Below are 10,000 nucleotides of genomic sequence, written 5' to 3' on the forward strand. Positions count from 1 at the left end.
TATATATATATATTATTTATATATATTTGTATATATATATATATATATATATATATATATATATATATATATATATATATATATGTGTGTGTGTGTGTGTGTGTGTGTGTGTGTGTGTAATTCTAATACAATGCCCTCTTAACTTCGCTAATTCTTACTTTTTGGATATGCTTGTAACTTACGAAGCCATAGATCCAAAGGGAAGAACTTGAAGAGCCTGGCCGTCACAGGCTCTTCAATTTCTTCCCTTGGATCTATCGGCTTCAGTTACAAGCATATCAAAAAAGCAAATCAAGAATTAGCGAATTAAGAGGGTATTGTTAACTATTAGAATTACATATGTGTCTAGTAAAAGTGACCAGTAGATTCTGCATATATATATTATATATATATATATATATATATATATATATATATATATATATATATATATATATATATATATATATATATATATATATATATATATATATATATATATATTTACATACATATATATATATATATATATTTACATATATATATATATATATATATATATATACATATACATATATATATATATATATATATATATATATATAAATATATATATATATATATATATATATATATATATATTATATATATAATGTGTGTGTGAGTGTGTATAAAACACTAAACCACTTCCCCTAACATAGGGGTTCCAGAGAAAAAGACAACACCGAAGTCACTACCACATTCATTCCTCAGTTACTAAATCATGAATGAACCTCAAATGCAGAAAACTTCCAAAACAGTCTCTTCATGTAACAGGGAAGGCTCATCAATAGTACCTGAACGGACCTACACACACTGCCACTTTCACTTCTACTGTACACAAACTCGAGCTCTTTCCCAATACCCACTTTCAAACTATGTACCCTGCTCTCTCAAAGTCTTCCTTTCTTCCTCCCTCCTAATCACCTAATGCTTCCATATCAGACTCTATTCACCAGCCTATTCTTACCACATGACAAAACCATTTCAAGACAAGCAGATCCATTCTTTCACTTAAACAAACCTTTTTATCACTACCTAGGATCTCCATATTTCTAACCCTTTGAGTTCTTATTTCATATATCCAGTGCAAACAGCTCCAACCTTTTTGTTTGTTAGCATTCATGATCCACACTTAACTTCCATAAAGGAGAGGTGGCTTCATAATCCTTTCAAACATTCCCACCTCGCCTCCCACAGACGCTTAAGGTTTCTTCTGAATCATTTACGCAGATCCTGCTAAATTCCTTGTTTCACCTATTCTGGGACTCACCTTACCTTTCATCCTAACGTCACTACAGGATTCATCCTCAAAACATTTGCCAAGATCTGATTTCTGTGAGAAAAGAAAGTTGGTCAGCTCTTTTTGCAGTGTGTGCAAATGACTCACAAATGCCTGTCACTACCAGCGCACTTTGCAGTGAACGGCCAATCATAAAAAATTAATCCTTTGATGTTTATATCTTAATATCATGTGTCGGTTTATATTCGAAACCACAACACGATATTCATGATATGGGCATCAAGGTTTCCTTCATAAAACATTCACCTAGAACTCTCTGTGCTCCTCCATTCACATTTATTAAGCATACGTTAAAATACTAAGAGTATGTCAATTAAAATTTTGGTAAAAACCTTAAGGAGACAATTCACCTTCCTTAAAGGCTTAATACTTGTAAAGCTCCAACAAGAGCAACAACAACCACCTTATACTTTGCAGGAAAGATAAAGAAAACAGCTATGTCAAGTATCAATATGCATAATCACTGGGAGAAGTCAGTTTAAGACCCAGAAACACTACTGTTAAGACATTTCTTTAAAAATACATTATTAACACTGACATTTATTGCAGAAGTCATTAAGCTAAGAAAGTAAAGTAATCTGTGTTAGGCAACTATATGAATTATGAAAATACCTTGAGTGACTTGATGAGACTAACTTTTCTATAAGGCAAACAAAAATTAACAAATCTCCAACCGAGGCTTTAAACTGGATTTCCTGATGATTTCCTGCAGTTTGTTGACTTCAAACTTGGAATACGTTAAGTTCTGGAACTAATGCATGCAGTTGTTTGGGAAGTGAGGATACAATAGGTTAAAATTCATGAAGATTAACACTTGAAAGTTTAGGTTTTGGGTTTTAGTTTTGTGCACTTATCAATACAGGCTCCACGCCTTCTCATGTATAACGCAATCACATAACCTATTGGCATCTGGGGTGCTGGGCTTCGGCATCTATTATGAAAATTTGCTTAACATTTTGAGGTGGGCCCGTAACACTGTTGTGCAAACTTTCTTGACATTTGTGAAAGAGGTTGTAGTACCATGGAGTACATTTCCTTAACATTTGTCAGAGTCTGAATAGAGTATTGTGTTTGAAAAAATGGCTGTGACTGAGTTTTAATTTGACTTCATAGCACATTTTTAATATCAGTTTTGCACACTAGTCTTTGTTTATTCCATTGCAGAGCGCTAAAAAATTCCAAAATTTCTAGAAGTAAATAAAGCTTAATAAACTGAACATTTTTCTTATTATTTACTACTTAAGAGTGTATCAGTCTATTTATCAATCAGCTTGTGACTGCAATACAAAGAAATTCTAACCCCCAATTTGGAAGCTCGCAATCTAAGAGGCTACACAGCCAGTTTGGCTAAGTCTGTAACATAACGCATTGGTTAGCTTCGGTGTCTCCTTTCTGTGATGGGACTCCTTGTAACAGCAAACTTGAGGAATAAGTTCTAGTCCTCTGAATCTAGTTCAATAATTAGTGTACCACCAGAGTAACAGACTCAATTTTGGCAAAGCAATGATTTTACTGATTAGCCAATCTGACACTGTGCTTCCACTCTGTTATTCATTTTAAATGGGAAATGCATTTTAGGATTCCGAATATTTAACGATGCATGATGTTACATCGACTCTAATCTTCCCCTTTCAAAGCACTAAGAAAATGTAAAATCTACAGCACCCAGAAACCCCAGAAAAGTTTCACATACTGCTGAGATACGACTTTGTCCTACCACCCAGCAATAGAGCTCTTGTTTTTCTGTTCACAAAATCCATAAACGATCTCCTTAGCCATATTAATGATGCTAATGCTATTGAGTTAAGAGAGGCAGCTAGAATATAACTTTAAAGCAGCATAAACCAGTGTCATAGTTTCCCCTTTCTTCACTTGTTGCTTATGTTCGAGCAGGTGGTGGTGATATTATTTCAGTATACCCATGCCTTAGTTTTTTCATAATTATAAATTATGCATGGATATATCTATTTGTGCTGATTCATCTTTACTTTTGTTTCGTTTTTGTCTTCACCTTCTCACATATATGTACTATATTCTATGGAAGCTCCTTTTTACAAGTTAATGGCCTTTTACCTTTGTTCCCTATGCTTGTCGGCTTTAATAATAATAATGACATAGCAACAAGGAAACACCCTCATCAGGAACAACTCAAGAAATACTAATCAACTGGGCCAATTTGTCAAGGTCTTCTCTAGAAGAGGCACGTACTCTATTCTCTACAAAATCTTGGAATGGCCCATTATTGCACAAAATTGATTACAAGTCAAGTAGAAGCATTCTCACCAACATCAGAAACTAATTCCTCAACCCGAGAAGCAGTATTCTCACCAACATTAAAACAAATTATTACGGCCTTAGTAAAACTGAGTCTAGCTCTAAGCAAAGAATTCTTAGTAACTTTCCACTGGGCTGGGCTTAATTTCCTTATCACTCTTTCCTTTAAGTTTGAAACAGTCTATAAACAGACGACCTTACTTCATTCAGTAATTACAAAAAGGGACCAAAGAAACGGGGCAAACATTCTGGAAAATCCCAGACTCGACCAGAATTGGTACTGTCTGCTCTGATAACAAGAGTACTAACAATATTCTAACTTCCTAACACAAATTTGATTGCAGCTTCTTCTAAATCAGCTAAACCCCCATTATTAAGATTGGTCTTAATGTCGAAATGAAAACACTGAACTCTTCCCATTGCATCAGCAGCTGTAATTTATCCCATTTCTGTTCAACTTTTAGACTAACTACTACGAATATGCTCGCTCAAGCTGATTAGCACTTGTAACATTCATTTAAATGAACAGTTTTATTTTCAGTTTTAAAGCACTGGACAGTGCTTTTAGGATATCAAACAAAACATTATTGTAAATTTAATAATAATCTCAATATATAAAAATGGATGTATGTGTGTATGTGTGCATGTCTGTGTGTGTGTATGTTCCACATACACTGAAATGCATTGAGCAATTTCAACCAAACTTGGTATACATATGACTTACCATATGGGAAAGATCACTGGCACCAAAGGAGGGAAAAAGTTAAGTATACCTTAGTTTAACCAGACCACTGAGCTAATTAACAGCTCTCCTAGGGCTGGCCCAAAGGATTAGATTTATTTTACGTGGCCAAGAACCAATTGGTTACCTAGCAACAGGACCTAAAACTTATTGTGGAATCCGAACCACATTATAGCGAGAAATGAATTTCTATCACCAGAAATAAATTCCTCTAATTCTTCATTGGCCGCCTGATTGGCCGCCTGGAGACGCAAACTCATGCCTAGCAGAGTGCTAGCCAACAACTCTACCGACTCGCCCAACGAGGAACTACCAAAGGAGGGGATGTGGGAAAGGAGGGAATGTGGGAAGGGGGTGAAATGTAAAAATTACAGAAAACGACAGATATTAGTGTCTAATCCATAGTTTTCGAGGTCGCTGAGATGACTTGTGACACTCCCAAAGCCCTTTAAGTCCAAGTTCAGTCCCGATAGGGAGGGTGTGGGAAGGGGGTGACATGTAAAAATAACTGAAACGACAGATATTAGTGTCTAATCCATAGTTTTCGAGGTCACTGAGAAAAATAGTGACATGCCCGATGCCCTTTAAGTCCAAGTTCAGCACTGATAGGAAGGGGTGGGAGGGGGTGACATATAAAAATAACCGAAAACAATAGATATTAGTGTCTAATCCATATCCATAGTTTTCAAGGTCAGTTGAGATTATAGTGGCACTCCCACAAGTCTAAGGGGCGGATGAAAAGGGGGTGGGAAGGTGGTGACATGTAAAAATAACCAAAAACTACAGACATTAGTGTCTAATCCATAGTTTTTGAGGTCCCTGAGATGGATAGTGAAACTCCCGATGCCCTTTAAGTCCAAATTCAGCCCTGATAGGAAGGGGAGGTGGGAAGGGGGTGACATGTAAAAATAATGGAAAGCGATGGATATTAGTGTCTAATCCATAGTTTTCAAGGTTGCTGGAAAAAATAGGACACTCCTGATGCCCTTTAAGTCCAAGTTCAGTCTCGATAGGAAGTGAGGTGGGAAGGGGTGGGAAGATGGTGACATGCATAAATAACCGAAATCAACTAATATTAGCATCTAATCCATAGTTTTTGAGGTTGCTGAGATGAATAATGAAACTCCCAATGCCCTTTAAATCCAAGTTCAGCCCCGATAGGAAGGGTGTTGGTGAGAAGGGGTGAAAAATAAAATGTCGAAAATGACAGATATTAGAGTCTAATCCACAGTTTTTGAGATATCTGGGATGAACAGAGACACTTCCAAAGCCCTTCAAGTCCAAGTTCAGCCCTGATAGGAATGGTGGGTGAGAAGTGGTGAAATAGAAAATGTCAAAAATGCTTGGCAATGTAACTGAAGCAACTATCTTATCAGGAATGGGGGAGAGTAAGAGAGGGAGAGGAAGAGAGAGAGAGAGTTTATCGGTCTTCATTCAGAGATTTCCCAGGCAGAGCCGAGTTGGTCAGCTAGTAATGAAATAAGAAAAAGAAGAAATATCTAAAACAAAGAGCATTTGACAAAAACATTTGAACAAAATTCTAATCTACTTTTCTGCCTGTAAGTTGTGTAAACAAGTTTAAAGCCTTTAAGGCAGCTGTCTTGGCACAGTTTTAATTGTTAAAAGCTGATACACTTGAGTACAAACTTCAACAGTCTTATCTCTTAACACAAATAATTGACAGGGTAGATTGCAAATTGTTAACAATGTTTTCAAACAATGAAAAAGTTTGTCAACAGATTTTTAGGAAAGTTTGGATATTAACCTGCTAATTTTGGAAACAATAATTATTCTAACCCTGTCCTGGCTTGACTCTCATGTAATTGCAGCTTAAGCTTTTTTCAATCTCAATTTATTTCTGTCATAAGTTTTTTAAGCTAAGTTATTAAAGAATTGCAGATGTTCTCACTCAATAACTAACTAAAAGGTTGAAGTTCGGTTGGTGCATTAATTATAACAACAACTAAATATCCTGAATTGCTACAATAAAAAAAACTTGTAAAAAGCTCCTGTGTCTACTAATATTTGTTTTGTCAATGGTGATTTGATTTTGTGTGAAAATGTTCTGCAACATCAGCCCCTATATTTCTCTAAGTTTCATGTTTTCTTCAAAGCTCACCCGAAGCAAAACATCTCTATGTACTAATGCTCTACTTTTGTTTTATGAAACAGGAAATGGACCAGCTACATAATTTTAAATAGTAAATTGAAAAAAGCATGTAATTCATGCTATGTTACAATTTAGCTAGTAAAACCACTAAGTGAAAGAATTTTACGACAAAATATTTGCAGGTAAAATGCACAACATTCTACAAAAAATTTAAAAAAGCATTACTTCACAAAAAAATTGTCATTTCCTTAATACTGCCCAAAGGAATATACCATCCAAAATAGATCGTTTATTATAGTCCCTGGAGCTGCAGTGATCCTCGATTGTAGAATTCTAATCTTCAAGAATACTGACAGTGTATGTATATATATATATATATATATATATATATATATATATATATATATATATATATATATATATATATATACATACATATATATATATGTATATATATATATATATATATATATATATATATATATATATATATATATATATATATATATATACATATACTATCAGTATTCTTGAATATTAGAATTCTACCCAAATTAGCTGACTTTCAGTTTCAGATTTATATGTTGTCATACATTAATTATAATTTGAGCATCCAATCAGGATTTTCATGTAAGAAATTGTTTCCATTACTCTACTGCTGGGACAAGCAAACTATATTCTGGTATCACAATTGTCTTGGTATTATTGCACTTGCAAACTATTGTATTCATTAACAATCGAGGATCACTGCAGCTCCAGAGACTATAATAAACTATCTATATTGGATGGTATATTCCTTTGGACAGTATTAAGGAAATGACAATTTTTTTTGTGAAGTAATGCTTTTTTAAATTTTTTGTAGAATTTTGTGCATTTTACCTGCAAATATTTTGTCGTAAAATTCTTTCACTTAGTGGTTTTTACTAGCTAATTTCTACCATAGCATATATATATATATATATATATATATATATATATATATATATATATATATATATGTGTGTGTGTGTGTGTGTATATATACGTATATATAGATATATAGATATATATATGTATATATATACATATATATATATATATATATATATATATATATATATATATATATATATATATATATATATATATATATATATATACATGTATATATATATATATATATATATATATATATATATATATATATATATATATATATATATATATCTGACTCACATCAGGACAGCACCCATTCTTTCAGTAAGAGTCCAGGACATTAGTAATTTGCACACAAAAGTCATAAAAGAATGGGAACCTAGGTACTACGTACATGACTTTTCGCAGGCAGGTGCCTAGCGCCTAACATACCAGCAAATTTTACCCAACTTCCCGACCCATCAGCGTACCAACTGCTAACAGTTCATTCGACTCCTTCGCCATGAGATATGATGGAAATGAACACATGGGAACGTGTTTCATAGAAATAAATTTCTGACTCACATTGGGACCGAACCCCGGTCTTTCGAGTGAGAGCCCAGAGCGTTAGCAATTCGGATGTAAAGGTCATAGAAGAAGTTGTAACCTAAGTACACAGTACTTAGGCTCCAACTTCTTTTATGACATTTTGCATCCGAATTGCTGATGCCCTGGACTCTCGCTCAAAAGACCAAGTTCATCACCAGTCTTTCAACAGACCGGGGTTTGATCCCGATTGATTGATTGATTAATTGAAATTTATTTCACAACTACAGTCAGAAACATGTTCATGTTCCCACGTGTTCATTTTCATATATCTATCTATATATATATATATATATATATATATATATATATATATATATATATGTGTGTGTGTGTGTGTGTGTATAGATATATATATCTGTATGTGTGTGTGTGTAGTCTGTTTCAAATTGGGTGTACCTAAAGGGTCTGAGTTTTTTATGAGCTTATAAATTATTATGTGAAGAAGGAACACACTCCGGAAGTTGTGTCGAATTACAGCCTCAGTCAGTTAGTCTGAAGGCTTCTTCATGCTCTGGCAACCTGCCATTAAGAAACCGGACTCACTGTTCACCAGTAGGTTGCCAGGGAACAATAATGAAACCTTGAAACTTGTGGGCCATGGCTGCAGTCGCAGAGATTTCTGAGAGGGTGACAGATATACTAGCCTTTGGCCATTAATATCTTTTCATTTCAGGTTGGTTAGAAACCTGTTACCCTGAAAAATTTGTCTTTCTTCAACGTGGACCTCTCTCTCTCTCTCTCTCTCTCTCTCTCTCTCTCTCTCTCTCTCTCTCTCTCAGCGAGAATGAACTAAACGTCAGAGCCAAAGGAAAAGTATGCATGCTGTGCAATTATCTACGTAGCGTTTTCTCCCGTAAACAGTTATATCCTTGTGTTTCATGTAGCCCTGGGTACTTAGTCATTCGGAATATTGTATTTTTATGGAACTTTCAGCAGCTTAATAAACAAATAAACATTTTATAATACGTTAGACGTATTATAAAGTGAAGAATTCTGGATGATTATGATATATATTGGTGATATATATATATATATATAAATTATATATATATATATATATATATATATATATATATATATATATATATATATATATATCTATATATATATATATATATATATATATATATATATATATATATATATATATGCGTGTGTGTGTGTATGTTTGCATGTATGTATGTATATCGATTGTATATCGACAACAAGACATTTTCTTAACAACAGGAAAAAAGAAAGCAGTCGCAGCTATGTCTATGTTCTTCTTTAACTTCAGATCAGAGATGAGCTAAGTGGGAATAAAACATCGTCACCGTCAGTTGCTTCACAAACCCACAGAGAAGGCAGCACAGCAGCAGCAGAAAGTGGCTCCCGCTACACCCACTAGGTCACTCACCTGTGACTTGAACAGTATTATGCAGTTCCCAGTGAAAACATCCTGATGAATCTTTTCCTCGAGGTTAAACATTTACCAATTTTAGTCTTTCTAATCCTTCTTACCTCAAATTTATTGCACAAATAATCAATCTCATCTTCTACCAGTTAATGTTATTTGCATTCAACTATAACATTTCACTTCCCAAACACACGCACACACACACATACATACCAATTTTGAATAGGAACCCTCTTCTCTTTTACACTTTCTATGGAGATGATGCTGTCGTCTTCCTTGCTTTATCTAGTTACTGCCACATATCTATCTTGCCATAATCCATTATACAGATACCTGTATAAATTAATCACTTTTATTTTCCTACTATCAACAGTAGCAATCATTTTCTAACATTTGCTTATAATATTTTCCTCATACAATCACTTCAAAACTCTCTCACCAGTCTCTGCAGCTTCTCTTCATATTGACTTCTTCACAAGTTATCATATGCAGTTGTTAGCTACTATACACACCATGAGCAATCCCTTTTCCCAACCCACTTCTTTGCGACTACACCTGCCCTTTCCATGCATTCTCACAACACTGCTCCTATCAAAATGATAAACGTCCATAGAGACATAACACAAGCCTATTAATGGCTCTCAAAACGAATTT

The sequence above is a fragment of the Macrobrachium rosenbergii genome, chromosome 8, assembly GCF_040412425.1.
Source record: "Macrobrachium rosenbergii isolate ZJJX-2024 chromosome 8, ASM4041242v1, whole genome shotgun sequence".
NCBI lineage: Eukaryota > Metazoa > Arthropoda > Malacostraca > Decapoda > Palaemonidae > Macrobrachium > Macrobrachium rosenbergii.